This window comes from Dama dama, chromosome 28 (assembly GCF_033118175.1).
Source record: "Dama dama isolate Ldn47 chromosome 28, ASM3311817v1, whole genome shotgun sequence".
Taxonomy (NCBI): Eukaryota; Metazoa; Chordata; class Mammalia; order Artiodactyla; family Cervidae; genus Dama; species Dama dama.
The window spans coordinates 23,713,561-23,732,323 of record NC_083708.1 but is presented as its reverse complement, the minus strand read 5'-3'; the positions used below and the strand labels follow the sequence as shown (position 1 = coordinate 23,732,323).

The 18,763-nt window shown below is 40.3% G+C and overlaps 1 protein-coding gene across 7 annotated transcripts in view; it reads right to left on the bottom strand.

The window, feature by feature from the left end:
• Window positions 1-8,777, bottom strand: part of ECHDC1 (ethylmalonyl-CoA decarboxylase 1) — a 59,412-nt gene extending 50,635 nt beyond the window's left edge. For 3 of the 7 annotated variants that reach the window (XM_061131556.1, XM_061131555.1, XM_061131557.1), the window contains exon 1: window positions 8,493-8,777. The gene's annotated coding sequence lies outside the window, so the exon portion shown is untranslated. The remainder of the gene's footprint in view (window positions 1-8,492) is intronic. The other 4 variants (XM_061131551.1, XM_061131550.1, XM_061131554.1 and 1 more) reach the window with 2 other exon arrangements.
• Between the last annotated feature and the right edge of the window lie 9,986 nt (window positions 8,778-18,763).

Below are 18,763 nucleotides of genomic sequence, written 5' to 3'. Positions count from 1 at the left end.
AAATTAAAAAACTCCTATCAGCAGGGACCACGTCTTATTCAAGGTTTTAGCACACAGAGTTTTTACATTTAACATTTGTGGTACTAAATGATACCTAATGTGGTTATTACTGTATAGGGATTACTATAGTTCTTGTTATTGTTGTATGCTCAGTCGTGTCCAACTCTTTGTGACCCATGGACTGTTAGCCCTCCAGGCTCCTCTGTTCATGGAATTTTCCAAGCAAGAATACTGAAGTGGGTTGCCATTTCCTCCTCCAGGGAATCTTGCCCACCCAGGAACCAAACCTGCATCTCCTGCACTGGCAGGGGATTCTTCACCCCTAGAGCCACCTAGGAAGCCCAGTGATTACTGTATACCTAACCTTCATTTCCCAAACTAAATAAAAGATCTTTTATTTGCCAGACAGAAAAAGTTTATTTCACTGTGGGGATTCTAGGAATTCCAAGTCCAGAATATGTAGCTCCAAGTGCTTAAGGGTATTACAGTCAGCCAGAGAAGGTGGTCTCCTTTTCACTGGCCCCTGGTCAGTTTGATGCAGAACCACCACTCCACTATCATTCCCAGCTTAGGAGTCCCTACCGCTCTTCACAAGAAGGACAAGAGCTGTGGGTCTGATTTTTTTTTTCCAGGTATACAAATCAGGTTTGCATACAACACAATCTCTACCAGATCATTAATAAAAATACTGACTTTTTTTAAGAAATGAGGTTAAGTTATAGATAATAAGACATTACCTACTTATAATGTCTGTGGTTAGTGGTTCACATTTTACAAGGATTTGGTTAGTAGTGTACTTCATACTTTAACTATATAACAGATTTCTCTCACAAGGGTTAGAGCGAGGCAGTTACATTCTCTGACTTTCTCAGAATCAGAGGCATTTTACCCAGGGAGTACTGAGGCTAAGACCTAGTAACTGTTAGTGGGAAACGTAAGTGGAGAACCCATGACTTCAGCTACTTTCCCCTACTTTCCCTGGTCCTTCTTCCAAAGAACAAAACTATTGGTTTTGAGCCAAGATAAGTAATTCAGTCACAGCACTACAGCTCTCTGTAGAAGGCAACAACGTGAAACTATTTCCACTGGTACTGCTGCCACTTTGGATTTTCTTTGTTCTGATTTCCCTTCTTTCCTCCTTTTCATCTCTACTGCCTTCTCTCTCACACTCCCCTGCCTCTCAGCTTATGTGGGACATGGAACGAGGGGCTGCCTTTATCTTGGGAAAGCGTTTGAAGAAGATTAAAGCTGTAGGGCTCAGGGTTCCTTAGGCCTGCTTCTAGTCTAAGAAAAATAAGCTCTCAAGGTCACTGGCCAGATCAGTTCACAAAACTGAGAGGCCTACACAGAGAGAGCCAAACACAACATGACCAAGCTGGCTTTTGCCTACAATGTGCTCTCTGCATGTTTTGCCCCTAGTGGTAAGTCATGTATAGAAGAGACCATTAAACGGAAAATTCATTTCAGGGTGAGGTCTTTTCCATGTTGACTGTGACTTTAATGTAAGAGAACTATGCCAAAGAAACTTGATGAGAACTTAGATGGCTATTTAAAAAAAGAAAAAAGGTGCCTATGTTTTCCATAGTATTCTGTTTAGGGAAAATAAAGAGTTAAACTAGAAAATAAGAAGGAATAAGACTTGTAAAATCATTAGCATTTTTAATTATTATAAAGAGATTATAGAATCAATAAACAACATATCTTTTCTCATTGTAAAGAGTATGTCTGTTTTGTCTTCACAAACATCCCCCCCCCACCACCACCTCCAATGAGGCTTCCCAGGTGGCGCCAGTGGTAAAGGAATTCACCTGCCAATGCAGGAGATTAAGAGATGCAGGGTCGGAAGATCCCCTGGAGAAGGAAATGGCAACCCACTCCAGTATTCTTGTCTCGAGAATTCCATGGACAGGGGAGCCTGCTGGGATACAGCCCATAGTGTTGTAAAGAGTCAGACACAACTAAAGTGACTTAGCATGGCACCTCGCTCCAATATCCAAAACAAGGGCAATCAGTATAGACATCATCAGATCTGTACCTCTTTACACTTAAATCAGTACCAAATTTAAACATTATGTCACTAATATTTTTGCCTCATTAGACATCTTTGATATGCTGATTTTTCCATGGAAACCTCATAATAAAAACCTCATGGATCCTTTTCTCTATTGATTCCATTTTTTTTTTTTTTTGCCTCCCAAACTCCTGCCCTCCTTCCACTAACTCTCCCTTCTTTCCTCTCCTCATATCCCCTTGTCTGTGGCAGAGAGTAGTACCTGAGAAACTCAAGGACATTGCTAAGCCTCTCAAGTTTGCTAACCCCAAGATTAGGGGTCCAATCCTTGACACTGGATAAGAGCCTATTATGAATACTTTCTGGAGAATGGCAAAGCAACCCACTTCAGTATCTTGCCTGGAGAATCCCCATGGACAAAGGAGTCTGACAGGCTACAGTCCTTGGGGTTGCAGAGAATTGGACACGACTGAACAACTTACCACTTATTACATGGATCAGTTCAGTTCAGTCACTCAGTCATGTCTGACTCTTCACAACCCCATGGACTGTAGCCTGTCAGGGTTGCTAACTCGTCTGGCTGTTGCTTTACTGCCCTACCACAGCAGATTCAGCCCAGCTGAACAAGCTTACAATCACACCATCGGAAAGTGGAAAGAGAAGAGAGCAGAGATCAAAGTTTTCACTCTCTCCATGTTTTCTAACTTTTTCAAAGGCAAACAAGCTCCCCTCCCCACACAGAGACTAAGCTCTCAGTTCTCTTAGAAGCTGTAACCTGATTCATCAGGTGCTGGAAATATCCAGAAAGTAAACACAAACACATACTGAGCAAGAAAACAATAAGCATAAGGCAGGGAGTAAACAACAAAAAATCAGAACTATTCCACTTCAGACTGTCAGCATATGACCGGTTTTCGGCATCTGAATTTGGTTTTAGGTTCTCATTAATTAACACTTCACTTCTCTGGTGGCTCAGACGGTAAAGCGTCTGCCTACAATGCAGGAGACCCAGGTTCAACCCCTGGGTCAGGAAGATCCTCTGGAGAAGGAAATGGCAACCCGCTCCAGTACTCTTCCTGGAAAATCCCACGGACGGAGAAGCGTGGTAGGCTATAGTCCATGGGGTCGCAGAGAGTCAGACACGACTGAACGACTTCACTTTCTTTCTTTCTTAATTAACCCACCTTTCAAGTTTCACTACTTGAGCTGAACACTACCATGTATGTAGTGAGTATGCCACACATACCTTTTTTCCTCCCAGCCAAAATGAACTTCTTCCAGTTTTTCATATCCTTCAGGTGTTCTATTCATTCCAACCCTCTGAGTATGTGATTCCCCATTACACTTTTTTCTTCCTCAAAGCAACTCCAAATCAACTCCTCTAATACTCTCAACTACACAAAATACTCTGTCTGCTCTCACAATGCTTATTAGACCCTTCCTTAACCCTCACTCACACTTTGCTGTAACTACTTTAACCAAATCTTCCCACTAGATTTAGCTGCAAGAGGACATTTGCAATGTTTGGTACAGTACTTGACAAATTATTTGCCAATAACAATTTGGCACACAAGGCTTGAGAATCCACAACACGAGACAAGGCTAAAGAATCTGTCCACAAGTCAACTCTACCTACCCTGTTCATTAATCCCACCACTCACCTTTCTCTGCAAGCTGGCCTCTCTTCTTGGAATGCTGATCACTGCCAACTCACCAGCTACCTAAGATCTACTTTTCTTTCAGGTCAGACCAATAAAATATCAAGAAAAGATCGGCTGTTTTATTACTATGCTCCTCCCTCCCCCAGCTGATTTCACAATTACATGTATGTGTGCAGCATTAAAAGAACTGTGGAGGCTCAAAAAGAATACTAGAATGAAAGAACATTTACCAAAAGCGAGCTATTCATTTTTGTTGTTGAAAAGCTGCCTGCACGAAATGAATGATGCAAATTTTACTTAAGCAAGATAATTAATATGGGCAGTGAGGACAATTATAGAGTTCCCAGAGAACGTTACCAACCGTTGAAATCAATTTCTAGGCACAAAATTAATTTATAAAAAGAGTTCCATTTAATTGGTCTAAAAATGTTACTTATATAAATTATCAGAAATATAAGAGCAATTCACACGAATGCTTTTGTGGTTCATGTGATAGTTTAAATTTGTTAGTCTAATTGAAACAGGCATGTCTTGAGTCATCAGCACTGAATATACTTTTATTTCACATGAGTTTACTAGTCAGATATTCACATTATCTCTGCTGCAAATCTGTCAGAAAAAAAAATTGCTTGAGATGATGGCTGACTTTGTCTAATGAATCATTAAGTTTTTGTGAGTAAAACTTAATAACATAATAAAAACTTAATAACAAAAAAAAATTTAATAACAATAAACATAAATATTGGGAACAAATAATTCAGATAGATGAAAATGGGATAAGAGTTTTTAGGTGCAACAGTTATATTTTATGATACATGTACTTAAAAATGGCATACTGAAATCTTTTGGGGTTACTTAAAATGTCAGAGTTTTGCTAAAATAAATTACATGATTGACTAGAATTGTTTTTATCATACACACTAATTTCTCACCTACATGTGTCTTTTTTAAATGCTTCTGTTTCATCCTTTGTCTCTGCTTTTAATAGGCTGTCTAGACTGGTCATAGATTTTCTTCCAAGGAGCAATCATCTTTTAATTTCATGGCTGCAGTCACCATCTACAGTGACTTTGGAGCCCAAAAAAATAAAGTCTCTCACTGTTTCCAATGTTTCCCCATCTATTTGCCATGAAGTGATGGGACTGGATGCTATGATCTTAGTTTTTTGAATGTTGAGTTTTAAGCCAGCCTTTTCACTCTCCTCTTTCACTTTCATCAAGAGACTCTTTAGTTCTTCCTCGCTTTCTGCCATAAGTGTGGTGTCATCTGCATAAATGAGGTTACTGATATTCCTCCCAAAAATCTTGATTCTAGCTTGTGCTTCATCCAGCCCAGCATTTCTCATGATGTACTCTGCAAATAAGTTAAATAAGTAGGCTGACAATATACAGCCACGGTTTTAAAGATGTGGTCACAGAAATGACCAAACAGACTTGTTGATTACATTAAATTGAACCTTCATCTTTAATTAGTACTATTTTTAAGTCTTTTGTCATTTATAGACAGTTATTGTTTATACTCCGAGGCTTCGGCAAATGTGTTTATCTTCAAAGAAATTCATGTAAAAGATCCTGACAAATATTCTAGGATGAAATTGTTAGATAATTTTAAAATACTGCACAGAACTGGATGTAAAGGACCCTTTTTCCCCCTCTCCTTTAAGAAAATGTATCTTTACAACAAGGGTTAAAACATTTATTTTTTTTTCCTCCCTTCCTGATCCCTCCAGAATTTAAAAATCCAAGTATTTTTTTTTCATGACAATATGTATATTTGCATAAATTCACTGGGAATCTGTTCTCGTCATAACAAGACACCACTGGAAATACTGGCTATATTACCATGGCTTTGGCTGTATTATCATATTCAAGAAAGGTGTACATAGACTCAGATATGACCAGGTAGCTTTATGGACCTACTCAAGAAAAATAAATAAATAAACTGGCCGGGTACCTTGTTTACAAGGTTCAAGCAAAACAATTTTGAAAAAGAACTTACATGATCAGTCACTATTCTCATTTCATTTATGTAAATAATCAAACCAAGTTCAATACCAACAAGTTAGTTTTACTATGATTATCTATAATAAAAGGATAATCATGGAGAAAGAAATCATGTTTTCACTTACACAGATATTAAATTCCAGTCCTACCAGTGATCTTCAAGGTTTTGTTACATACCTATATGCTGGACTGGATCCCAAATTCTTCTGCTGTTGTTGTTCAGCCATGTCTGACTCTTTGCGACCCCATGTACTGCAGCACACCAGGCTTTTCTGTCCTTCACTATCTCCCAGAGTTTGCTTAAACTCATGTCCATTGAGTCGGTGATGGAACCCAACCATCTCAACCTCTGTTGCGCCATTCTCATCCTGTCCTCAGTCTCTCCTAGAATCAGGGTCTTTTCCAATGAGCCAGCTCTTGGGATCAGGTGGCCAAAGTAACTCTTTGGTCAAATATTTTTACTATCTTTAAATGTCTGGCTACTCCTCTTCAAACTAATGTTTTCAATTTTCTTCCACTTTTCTGGTTTGAAATCAGTAAGAAAAAAGACTGCTCTTGAATTTCCTTGGAACGGTCTATAGCAGGTCCTCCTCACGACCTGGAAGGTAACCAAACTTCAGGGACTTGAAACTTGAGTACACATCTCACACCTAAAGAAGACTTCACCTGATACATGGTCCTATAAAAACACTGGAAACATCCAAATCAAACTGACTAGAAAGAGAAGCAGCTAATAACTGAGGCAGACAGCTTTCCAAAGATGACCTGACCAGACTTGTATACCCTTTTGGTCACTGTTGCTTTTCTCTTTCTCTCTTTCACGGAAAGACAATACCCTTATTGGTACTTCTCAAATTATTGCAAAAGGGGACAACCTCTTCTTTTGATTATGGTCTTTCAGAATCCCCATGACAAATTAATCTTTTCACTTGCCTTTTTTTTTTCTTTTTTTTAAAGAGTTAGAAGGTTCAGAATTCACTTAAGCTTTTCCTTGTCTGGACTATTAACTATTTCTGGATTCTTATCTAGAGTCATGGTTTCTGAATTTGCAACTTATAGCCTGTATTACTGGGTAATACATTTGGTTCTGAACAGTTCTTTCGAAATAACAATACTATTTTAATGGCCTTCCCAGGTGGTGTTAGTAGTAAAGAACCTGCCAGTGAAGGAGATGTAAGAGATGTGGGTTAGATCCCTGGGTCGGGAAGACCCCCTGGGAGTAGGGCATGGCAACCCACTCCAGTGTTCTTGTCAGGAGAATCCTACAGACAGAAGAACCTGCCAGGCTACAGTTCATAGGGTCGCAAAGAGTCAAAGACAACTCAAATGAATTAGTATGCATGCATGGTCACCCTGAGTGGGAACTTCCAGGAAGCAAACCTGACACCAGATTTGCCTCAGTGGGATGAGCCTTTTTTCCCTTGGGTTCAAGTAAATGTCAGAGAAAACATGATTAGAGAAGCAGAAACTCAAGTGCATAGAAGAATCAGAGAGAAAGACCACTTGCAACAGGGTCACCTGACACTCCCCCTTCTCCAACATGATTTCTTTTATTGGCTACTCTCAGGCTTACGGTCCTAGTTTAGAACTACATCATACAATTTGGTTCTAAACTTTTATTTATAATTCTGCTTTGTGTAACTATTTTACGTTCTGTATTTTGCTGCCTGTCAAATGTTTGTAAAACCAGTTTGTCCAACAAGGTGATGGTTGCTCCACATTTCAAAATGATCAGAACGCTCTCTAACGCTTAAGATCTTAAGATTAGACCGCAATTTCTCCCTTCTACTCCTCCTTAGGTTTCCTCAGTAGGTTTCCAATCGGTGCACTTTCCTCTCCAAGGTGGGGGTGCAAAGTGGACCAAGAAGTCTTTCTTGGCATCAAGGGACAAGGGCCACTGAAACTGGAAAACCTGACTCTTCATCAGCGATGCTTTCAGAGAAAAGCACAAAACGTCAAACTGAATAAAGAAAACATCATTTTAAATAGTTGGAAGGACACACTACCAAAGGAGGCATCAATTACTCCTTGTTAATTACATGCTCCAACAAGAGAGCATCATTTACAGACCCACTAGAAGGGGACATTTCCTGTGTACCTAGCTACTTAGCCTATGAGAAACCATCACCACCTGAATTCTCACCTCAACCCAGAACTTTCTTCAAAGCAACTCCTGCCAACTTTCTCCTCCTTCTCTTTAACATAATGGGCGTCTTCTTTGTTGAACTTATCTATGACTTTTGCTACAGTTCGCTTGTCCCAACTCCAAATCCTTGGCTACTCCCAAATAAGTCCAATTTGCTGGTAAAAGAACTGGCTGTTTTATTTTTTATCGTGAAAGCTTCATGCCTTCCACTTTATTTTGCATTTCTCCAAAAGGAGGCTGCCCACTTCATGGAAGTGTGAACTTAAATGAATCACCTAAATTATCTTCTTCCGTCTTTATTATTTTTTTTTTAACACTACTGAGAAAGATTGAGGACAAGTGGAGAAGGCGGCGACAGAGGATAACATGGTTAGATAGCATCACAAACTCAAACGGACATGAAATTGTGCAAACGCAGGGAGATACTAAAGGACCGGAAAGCCCGGTGTGCTGCAGTTTCACGGGGTCCCAGAGAGTCCGACACGACTTAGCCACTGAACAACAACAACTGAGTACAGGAATTGGAAAGTGTTCAGCATTTAAATGAAATTTAAATAAATAAATTCAGCACTGAAATCACGCGTCTCTATCCTTTGGAAAATGTCGACATCAGCTATTTCTTCACCTTCACAGGAAAGTTACAATGACCTTTCCCCATCACCTTCGTTCACCTGACAAAAGGCTCTGCGTCGCTCTGCACGGCGTCCCTCTGCCCAGCACAGAGCAGTGGGCCTGCGGCCCGGCCTCACACGAACAGCGCCGCCGAAGCCCCGCGGGTCGCCGTCAGGAATTCCAGTGAAGAAGCGCTAAAGTCCATTACACAGCGACTGCCAGGGTTCGCCAAGACATGCTCCTTAAAGTGCAGCCCCGGCAGCCAGACCGCAGCCACACGGCCCTGAAGACCGCACTGGAGACAACACCCCCTTCCGCCCCTCCGCGCCCCTCTTCCGCCCCGTCGCGCCCCTCTTCCGCCCCAACGTGCCCCTCTTCCGCCCCAACGTGCCCCTCTTCCGCCCCAACGCGCCCCTCTTCCGCCCCAACGTGCCCCTCTTCCGCTCCGCCCGGCTCCCCTTCCGCTTTCCCGCCCCGCCCCCGCCGCGCTGGCCGCCCTTCCTCTGGCCAGTTGCGAACCGTTTCGTGTCTTAACGTGTCTGCTCCTTGTCTGGGCGCCTGGCTTTTCCGCTCCTGGGAGGGCACCCCAGACCCAGGAGCCCGCCCCCGACGCGGAGCGCCCCGCTCTCTGCCAGGTGCCCGCAGGTGCTCATGTATTCGGAAAGCCGGTCCCTGGTCCCGAGCTTCGCTACGCAGGGCTGGGACCCCGAAGCTCTGAAATCCTGCAGTCCTGCTTTTTTTCAGGCTTCCATGTAAACGTGGAGGAGAAGGAACACAGTTCAGAATTTCCAAAGGGGAGGGAAGAGAAGTTACAAAGGCTGTACCTTCTTAAACATCTCTTCTGCGTTCTTGAGCAGAAAGAGGTTTTTTGTTGATTTGTTAAAGACTGAGCATACGTACCACATGTGATGGAGGTATTGTGTGTGTCTGTGTGTCTGTATTAGTCACTCAATCATGTCCGACTCTTTGCAACCCATGGACTGTAGCCTGCCAGGCTCCTCTGTCCATCTAATTCTCTAGGCTAGAATACTGGAATCGGTTGCCATTCCCTTCTCCAGAGCATCTTCTGGACCCAGGGGATCAAACCTGAGTCTCTTGCACTGAAGGAAGATTCTTGATCGTCTGAGCCACCAGGAAGCTTCATTATGCTGCTCAGTTCAGTCCAGTGGCTCAGTCCTCTCTGACTCTTTGAAAACCCATGGACTGCAGCAGGCCAGGCCTCCTTGTCCATCACTGACTCCCGGAGCTTACTCAGACTCATGTCCATTGAGTCGGTGATGCCATTCAACCTTCCCATCCTCTGTTGTCCCATTCTCCTCCCACCTTCAATCTTTCCCAGCATCAGGGTCTTTTCCAGTGAGTCAGTTCTTCCCATTAGGTGGTCAAAGTATTGGAGTTTCAGCTTCAGCATCAGTCCTTCGAATGGATGTTCATGACTGATTTATTTTAGGATGGACTGGTTCAATCTCCTTGCTGTCCAAGGGACTCTCAAGAGTCTTCTCCAACACCAAAGTTCAAAAGGGTCAATTCTTCAGCACTCAGCTTTCTTTACAATGCAACTCTCACACCCATACATGACTACTGGGAAAACCATAGCTTTGTTTAGATGGACCTTTGTTGACAAAGTAATGTCTCTGCTTTTGAATATGCGGTCTAGGGTGGTCATAACTTTTCTTCCAAGGAGCAAGCATCTTTTAATTTCAAGGCTGCAGTCACCATCTGCAGAGATTTTGGAGCCCCAAAAATAAAGTCTCTCGTTTCCACTATTGCCCCATCTATTTGCCAATAGGTGATGGGACCAGATGCCATGATCTTAGTTTTCTGAATGTTAAGTTTTAAGCCAACTTTTTCACTCTCCTCTTTCACTTTCATCAAGAGGCTCTTTAGTTCTTCTTCACTTTCTGCCATAAGGGTGGTGTCATCTGCATATCTGAAGTTATTGATATTTCTCCTGGCAACCTTGATTCCAGCTTGTGCTTCATCCAGTCCAGCATTTCTCATGATGTACTCTGCATATAGGTTAAATAAGCAGGGTGACAATATACAACCTTGACGTACTCCTTTCCTGATTTGGAGCCTGTCTGTTGTTTCATGCCCAGTTCTAACTGTTGTTTCTTGACCTGCATACAGATTTCTCAGGAGGCAGGTCGGGTGGTCTAGTATTCCCATCTCTTTAAGAATTTTCTACAGTTTATTGTGATCCACACAATCAAAGGCTTTGGCATGGTCAATAAAGCAGAAGTAGATATTTTTCTGGAACTCCATTGCTTTTTTAATGATCCTAGGGATGTTGGCAATTTGTATACTGCTCAACAAGCTTACAATTCTTTGCCAATCAGAGATGCTTTGGAAGGTGGCTGAAAGGAGGCTTATGTTTCTCCAGGATTGGGATTTAGGATTCTTTTGTCAAAGAGGATGGCTGGATGTGATCTCATGGATGAATGTGAGAGCTGGACTATAAAGAAAGCTGAGCACCGAAGAATTGATGCTTTTGAACTGTGGTGTTGGAGAAGACTCTTGAGAGTTTCTTGGACTGAAAGGAGATCAAACCAGTCAATCATAAAGGAACTCACTCCTGAATATTCATTGGAAGGACTGATGTTGAAGCTGAAATTCCAATACTTTGGTCACCTGATGCAAAGAACTGACTCATTGGAAAAGACTCTGGTGCTGGGAAAGATTGAAGGAAGGAGGAGAAGAGGAAGAAAGAGGATGAGATGGTTGGATGGCATCACTGATTGGATGGACATGATTTTGAGTAAGCTCCGGGAGTTGGTGATGGACAGGGAAGCCTAGTGTAATGCAGTTCACGGGGTCGCAAAGAGTTGAGCACGACTGAGGAACTGAACTGTCAAAGAGGAGAAACTGAAGGTGGGTCTCAGTAAATAGCAGGTTGATAAACAGGGTGTGTACAATAAGGAGGAAGTGGCAACCAAGTTAGAACCAATAGGAAGAAGTTCTTATTGGAAGTGTTTCATTTCTATTTAATATGATATGATCGGGTCAGTTCATTTCTCTTCCTCAGTTCTTATCACAACAGAAATTTGGAATGACAGGCTAAAGGGTTTAAGGCAATAAACAAGTCACAGCTCAGTTCAACTCAAATAGGCAGATCTTTCCTTAGACTTTCCTAAGACATGGGAGCTGGCCAACTCTGAAGGAGTCATAGTCTTCATACTCCTTCTTGGCATCCCCCTTTTCACACTTCCCATAGCCTCCTTTTGGTTGTGCCCTGTGCAAAATAAGGCTTATACCACCAATCAAGAAGGGGAATACAGATGGGCATATATTCAAGGCCAATTGGCAATTTCAAGTTATATAACAACAGGCTCAATTGTATGTCTTCCATAATTCAGTCTGTTATAATCAGATTTGTATATGTATAGATTATTTATGAGCCCTTAATTGGCTCCTGGCTGCCTATGGTTACTTGAGGAAGCCCCTATGGTTAGTTTGTATCCACTGTGTGCTTAGGGCCTATGTACAGGAGTTGGAAAAATCTCTGTGGTTATTTTTGTAGTATATCTGTGAGCTTTCCTGGGAGTACCTGGATCGGACTTAAAGGTCAGCTTGTATCCCTTTCTGCTAGGCCACCTCTCCTTTCTCATGAGTAAATTCCTACCTAGCAATATGAAATGGGGGGCTTCCCCAGTGGTTCAGCAGTAAAAGAATCTGCCTGCAATGCAGGAGATGCAGGAGGCATGTGTTTGATCCCTGGGTCGGGAAGATCTGCTGAAGGAGGAAATGACAACCCACTCCAATATTCTTGCCTGGAAAATCCCATGGAAGAGGAACCTGGCGGACTACAGCCCATGGAGTCACAAAGAGACATGACTGAGCACACACTTGTAAATATGAAATGGGCTACTTGGGCCATTACATGCTGTTGAACAAGATATTCACTTGATTAAAAGGTGATTCAGGAGCACTAACTAGTTTGCATAATGAATGGGAGTAACTAGATGTCTGGTTTGTGCCATAAATTTGTATCGAACATGTGGTGTTGCACCAGCTCTGTGTATTGATACAGGATATTGCATTTTTCTAAGGTTGGCAGCTTTAGCAGCTTTTGTAGATCCCTGATAGCATCTTTCTTTAAGTATGTCACTTAAGGATGAGTCTATCCACTGTCTTATCTTTTCTTTGAGTATTTGGTTACTTGCCAGTTCTCAAAGAATTTAGTGTCAAATCAAGATAAAATGTGTAAAATTTTATACATGTATTAATATATATGGTTATAAAATTATATACATAATCAAAAGGGGTCCACAGCACTTAGGAGTTTGGAGGAAGAACAAGTCTGGCAACAAGTGAAGATCATGGGAAGTAGCACAGATGACACATATGCATTTCAGTTCTGTAACTAATATGCTAAGAGATTAGCCAGTGTTTCTTTTCTCTTATCATGCTTCACCCACAGCTATAGACATGTAATTGGGAAAGATGAGGATCCGCAGTGACACGTCAGTGGTGTCATGCAGTAACACTCAGGGATCGAACATGGGTGTTCTGCATTGCAGGGAGATTCTTTACCAGCTGAGCCACCAGGTAATTAGCCTTGATAAATTGGGACCTACTTTGAGTCTAAACCACAGAAAAGAATTTAAGTGTCCTGAGAGGACAGGAAGGTGGGAGCTGGGAAGGCTGACACCAGGATATCTGATATTTGCTTCTCACATCCTTCTTTATCCTAGGATAAAACTTTCTATTCCAAGACCTAGACTTTCTCATCCTTTGGTTTTCCAGTAGTGTTCTGTTTGCTCATCTGTATGTACAGCATTTCAGTGTATCTTTACATACAACTTAGTGTAAATATACCTTTTATAGCAATAACCTTTGTTCCACACCACAGACTGAAAAACTAATGCTCTGTGATATTACCATGTCAGTGCCTCAGTTCAGTTCAGTTCAGTCGCTCAGTTGTGTCCAACTCTTTGTGACCCCGTGGACTTCCCTGTCCATCACCGACTCCTGGAGCTTGCTCAAACTCGTGCTCATCGATTCAGTGATGCCATTCAACCATCTCATCCTGTCGTCCCCTTCTCTTCCCTTCCCCTTCTCCTCCTGCCTACAATCTTTCCCAGAATCAGGGTCTTTTCCAGTGAGTCAGTTCTTTACATCAGGTGGCCAAAGTCACTGCCTAGTCCACGTTTAACTGCTGGCTCAATCTGCAAATATTAGTTTGTCACTTCTTTAATCGTTTCCTGCTGCTGCTGCTAAGTCGCTTCAGTTGTGTCTGATTCTGTGAGACCCCATAGACAGCAGCCCACCAGGCTCCCCCGTCATTTGAGTTTTCATAAAATACCTATCCAGTTATTCTTATCCCCCTTCACTTGACTTGCTGTTAAACTTCCTTTCTTCCTTTTACTCCATCTCATGTTCTGCAGTCAAGATTTTTGAGTGTCTACTCTTCTGAGAGATTGGCTCAAAATAGCTTTCAGTCTTGAGGCACATAAAATTTTCTTTTCTACCTTCCTTTCTTCCTTTTACTCCATCTCATGTTCTGCAGTCAAGACTTTTGAATGTCTACTCTTCTGAGAGATTGGCTCAAAATAGCTTTCAATCTTGAGGCACATAAAATTTTCTTTTCTATGTCACGCTTAATTACTTTCTGTGTGTGTGTGTGTTTATAACAATCCCAGAAAACTTTTTGAAACCTTAAAAAGTATTTTGATCCAATTTTATATCTGTATAGGTCACCATTCATCCTTTTCTAAAGAGTTGGAATGTCCAAGAGAAACCCAATTGAGAAATAAATGTAGATATTTTTATCAAATATGAGGGGCATCAATTGGTTATAACTTCTGTTACTTTGCTGTTTTCTGCTCTCCTCTTTTTTGTCCATGCCTTTCCCTCTCCTTCTCTCTCATTCGGACACTTCATCACTTCCAAGATAGCAAGAGATATTCCCTTGTATCCACCCATCTATTTTTAACAGAGTGTAATTCTCTGCTGGCTTTAGAAAAAAAAAAAAAGTAACTATTTTTTCTGCTTAGGAATAAAATGTTACTGTGCACATAGGAAAATTTTTAAAAAGCAACAAAAACATTCCCTAGTCACATCACACAGTGAAAACTGCTAATATATGAGCATATTCTAAAAATATAAATTAATATATTCTATTATATATTATACATATATACATTACGTATAGTATATATTATATATACTATGTTATACATTCTAGACAGATGTATAAAAGAATATTTTTCAGCTGTAGAAATGAAAGGAGTCATTCCATTTGCTGCAACATGAATGGATCTTGAGGGATATGGTAAGTGAAATGTCAGACAGACAAAAAAGAAAAATACTGCATAAAATCACTTATTTGTAAAGTATAAAAAAAGTCAAACTCAGGGAAACTGATACTAGAAAGGTGGTTACCAGGGATTGGGGGATGGGGAAAATGAGAAGATATTGGTCAAAAGATACAAAATTTAAATAACATGGGATGACTAAATCCTGGAGATCTAACATATAGCATGATGACTATGTTGTATAATTGAAATTTGCTAAAAGAGTAGATATTATGTGTTCTCACCACACACACATACACACACACACAAGATAACTGTGAAGTGATTCAGAACAGTTCTGTTCAGTCATTCAGTCATGTCTGACCCTTTGAGACCCCATGGACTGCAGCATACCAGGCGTCCCTGCCCATCACCAACTCCCTAAGCTTGCTCAAACTCATGTTCATTGAGTCAGTGATGCCATCTAACCATCTCATCCTGTGTCATCCCCTTCTCCTCCTCCCTTCAATCTTTCTCAGCATCAGTGAGTCAGTTCTTCACATCAAATGGCCAAAGTGGAGTTTCAGCTTCAGGATCAGTCCTTCCAGTGGATATTCAGGACTGATTTCCTTTAGGATGGACTGGTTTGGATCTCCTTGCAATCCAAGGGGCTCTCAAGAGTCTTCTCTAACACCACAGTTCAAAAGCATCAATTCTTCTGTGCTCAGCTTTCTTTATAGTCCAACTCTTCACATCCATTCATGACTACTGGAAAAACCATAGCTTTGACAGACCTTTGCTGGCAAACTAATGTCTCTGCTTTTAAATATGCTGTCTAGGTTGGTCATAGTTTTTCTTCCAAGGAGCAAGCGTCTTTTCATTTCATGGCTGCAGTCACCACCTGCAGTGATTTTGGAGCCCCAAAAAATAAAGTCTCTCGCTGTTTCCATTGTTTCCCCATCTATTTGCCATGAAGTGATGGGATCAGATGCCAAGATCTTAGTGTTCTGAATGTTGAGCTTTAAGCCAACTTTTTCACTCTCCTCTTCTACTTTCATCAAGAGGTCCTTTAGTTCTTCGCTTTCTGCCATAAGTGTGGTGTCATCTATGTATATAAGGTTATTGATATTCCTCCTGGCAATCTTGATTCCAGCTTGTGCTTCATCCAGCCCAGCATTTCACATGATATACTCTGCATATAAGTTAAATAAGCAGGGTGACAATATACAACCTTGACAAACCTTTTTCCCAATTTGGATCCAGTCTGTTGTTTGTTCCATGCCCAGTTCTAACTGTTGCTTCTTGACCTGCTTACAGATTTCTGAGGAGGCAAGTCAGGTGGCCTGGTATTCCCATATCTTTCAGAATTTTCCACAGTTTGTTGTGATCCACATAGTCAAAGGCTTTGGCGTAATCAATAAAGCAGAAGTAGATGTTTTTCTGGAACTCTCTTGCTTTTTCAATGATCCAACGGATGTTGGCAATTTGGTCTCTGATTCCTCTGCCTTTTCTAAATCCAACTTGAACATCTGGAAGTACACGGTTCACATACTGTTGAAGACTGGCTTGGAGAATTTTGAGCTTTACTTTACTAGCGTGTGAGATAAGTGCAATTGTGCAGTAGTTTAAACATTCTTTGGCATTGCCTTTCTTTGGAATTGGAATGAAAACTGAACTTTTCCAGTCCTGTGGCCACTGCTGAGTTTTCCAAATTTGCTGGCATATTGGGAGCAGTACTTTCACAGCATCATCTTTAAGGATTTGAAATAGCTCAACTGGAATTCCATCACCTCCACTTGCTTTGTTCATAGTGATGCTCCCTAAGGCCCACTTGACTTCACATTCTGAGATGTCTGCCTCTAGATTAGTAATCACACCATCATGGTTATCTGGGTCATTAAGGTCTTTTTTGTATAGTTCTGTGTATTCTTGCCACCTCCTTTTAAAATCTGCTACTTCTGTTGGATCCATACCATTTCTGTCCTTTATTGTGCCCATCTTTGCATGAAATGTTTCCTTGGTATCTCTAATTTTCTTGAAGCAATCTCTAGTCTTTCCCATTCTATTGCTTTTCTCTATTTCTTTGCATTGATCACTGAGGAAGTCTTTCTTATCTCTCTGAGCTCTTCTCTGGAACTCTGCATTCAAATGGGGATATCTTTCCTTGTCTCCATTGTCTTTTGCTTCTCTTTTTTCCTCAGCTATTTGTAAGGCCTCCTCAGAAAACCCTTTTGGCTTTTTGCATTTCTTTTTCTTGGAGGTGGTCTTGATCCCTGCCTCCTGTACAATGTCACAAACCTCTGTCTATAGTTCTTCAGGCACTCTGTCTATCAGACCTAATCCCTTGAATCTCTTTGTCACTTCCACTGTATAATCATAAGGGATTTAAATCATCCCTGAATGAAGTGATAGACAAGTTAATTAGCTTGATTGTGGTAATCATATCACAATATATACATATATCAAAGCATCACATTATGTACTTTAAGTATATAGAATTTTATTTGTCAATTATACTTCCACAGATCTGGGGAGAGAGAAGGAAGTGGGGTAATATTGAATTATTACTGTTGAATTTGTGTTTTTCTAAGTCTATTTCTCCCTTCAGTTTTGTGAATTCTTCCTGCATTTTTTGGCTCTAATTTTAGATAAACATGGTTACAAATGTTTTATCTTCCTAAGAATGACTCTGCTACCATTTTTAAAAATCCCTCTTTGTCTCTTGTAATATTTTTTCTGAAAGTCCAATTTGCATTATATTAGAATAGGCATTCCAGGTTTCTTGTTGTTATTGCTTACATGATACATATTTTCCATCTTTTTACCTTCAATTTATTTGTATCCATAAGTCTAAATTTGTCTGTTCTAGCAGCATATACTTGGCTGTTGCCTTTTTAATCAGTGTCACAATCTCTGCCTTTTATTGGATTGTTTAATTCACTCACATTTAATGCTATTATTGATATAGTTGATTTACCTTTGTCATTTTGCCTTTTGTTTTCTGTCTCATGTCTTTTTTTTTTCTTTATTTTTCCTTCACTTCTTAGTTTTACATTAATGAATGTTTTCTCTTGTCACATTTTTGTCCCTTTTACAATTTTTTAATTACTTGGGGATTATTTTCTTAATGGCCATTCTCAGATTTGCCATATGCATCTTACCTTATCAGAGTCTTCTTCAGATTTATAGTAACTTCATTCCTGTAATGTATAGAAATGTTATTCCTATGTAGTTCTTTTTTTCTGCCTTTTGGTTCCATAATTATTACATATTTCATCTACAAATGTTACACACCCCTAGTACATTGTTATAAATGTTAATTTATATAGTTGTATATCTTTTAAAGAAACTGAGAGAAGAACAAATATATACTTATAGCACTTATTATATAAACTGTGTTTATCATTTATGGCTGTCTTCAAAATTTGAGCCTTATTCCAGTATGGCTTTGCTCCCACCTATCTCCTCTGTGCAAATGTTACATTTCTATATGTTATAGACCTACTTATATACATGTTGTTTTACATAATTGCTTCTTAAATCAACTAAGAGAAGAAAGGAGAAGCAATACAGATTCAATGTTTTTTTCATTACCTAATTATCCTTACCAGTATCTTTTTCTTTTATTTTTTTATATGATTTCTAACTACTGTCTGAGGTCACTTGTTTTCAGCCTGAAGAAGTTCTCCTAGTATTTCCTGTTAGTTGGATGAACTTCCAATGAATCTTTTTCAGTTTTTGTTAATCTGACATTGTGTTTATTAGAGCTCCATTGTGCTGCTTTCAAATTTTTCCCTTTAGACAAAAATATCTTTGAATTTAACTGTCATGTTTCTGGGTAATCGCTCTTTGTGTTTTTCCAACTTGCAGTTTGTTGAGCCTCCTGGATAATTTTTTAATGAAGTATAATAAATTGTTACGATTTCTTTGAATACATTTTTGTAGTTTTGTTTGCTTGCTTCTTTCTCCCCTTTCTCTGCTCTGGTAATCCTATTATGTTGGTGAGCTCAGTGTTGCTATGCATTTCTCTTAGGCTCTGTTCATTTTTCCTTCATTCTTCTTGTCCCCTCTGTTTTTCCAGATTGCATAATCTC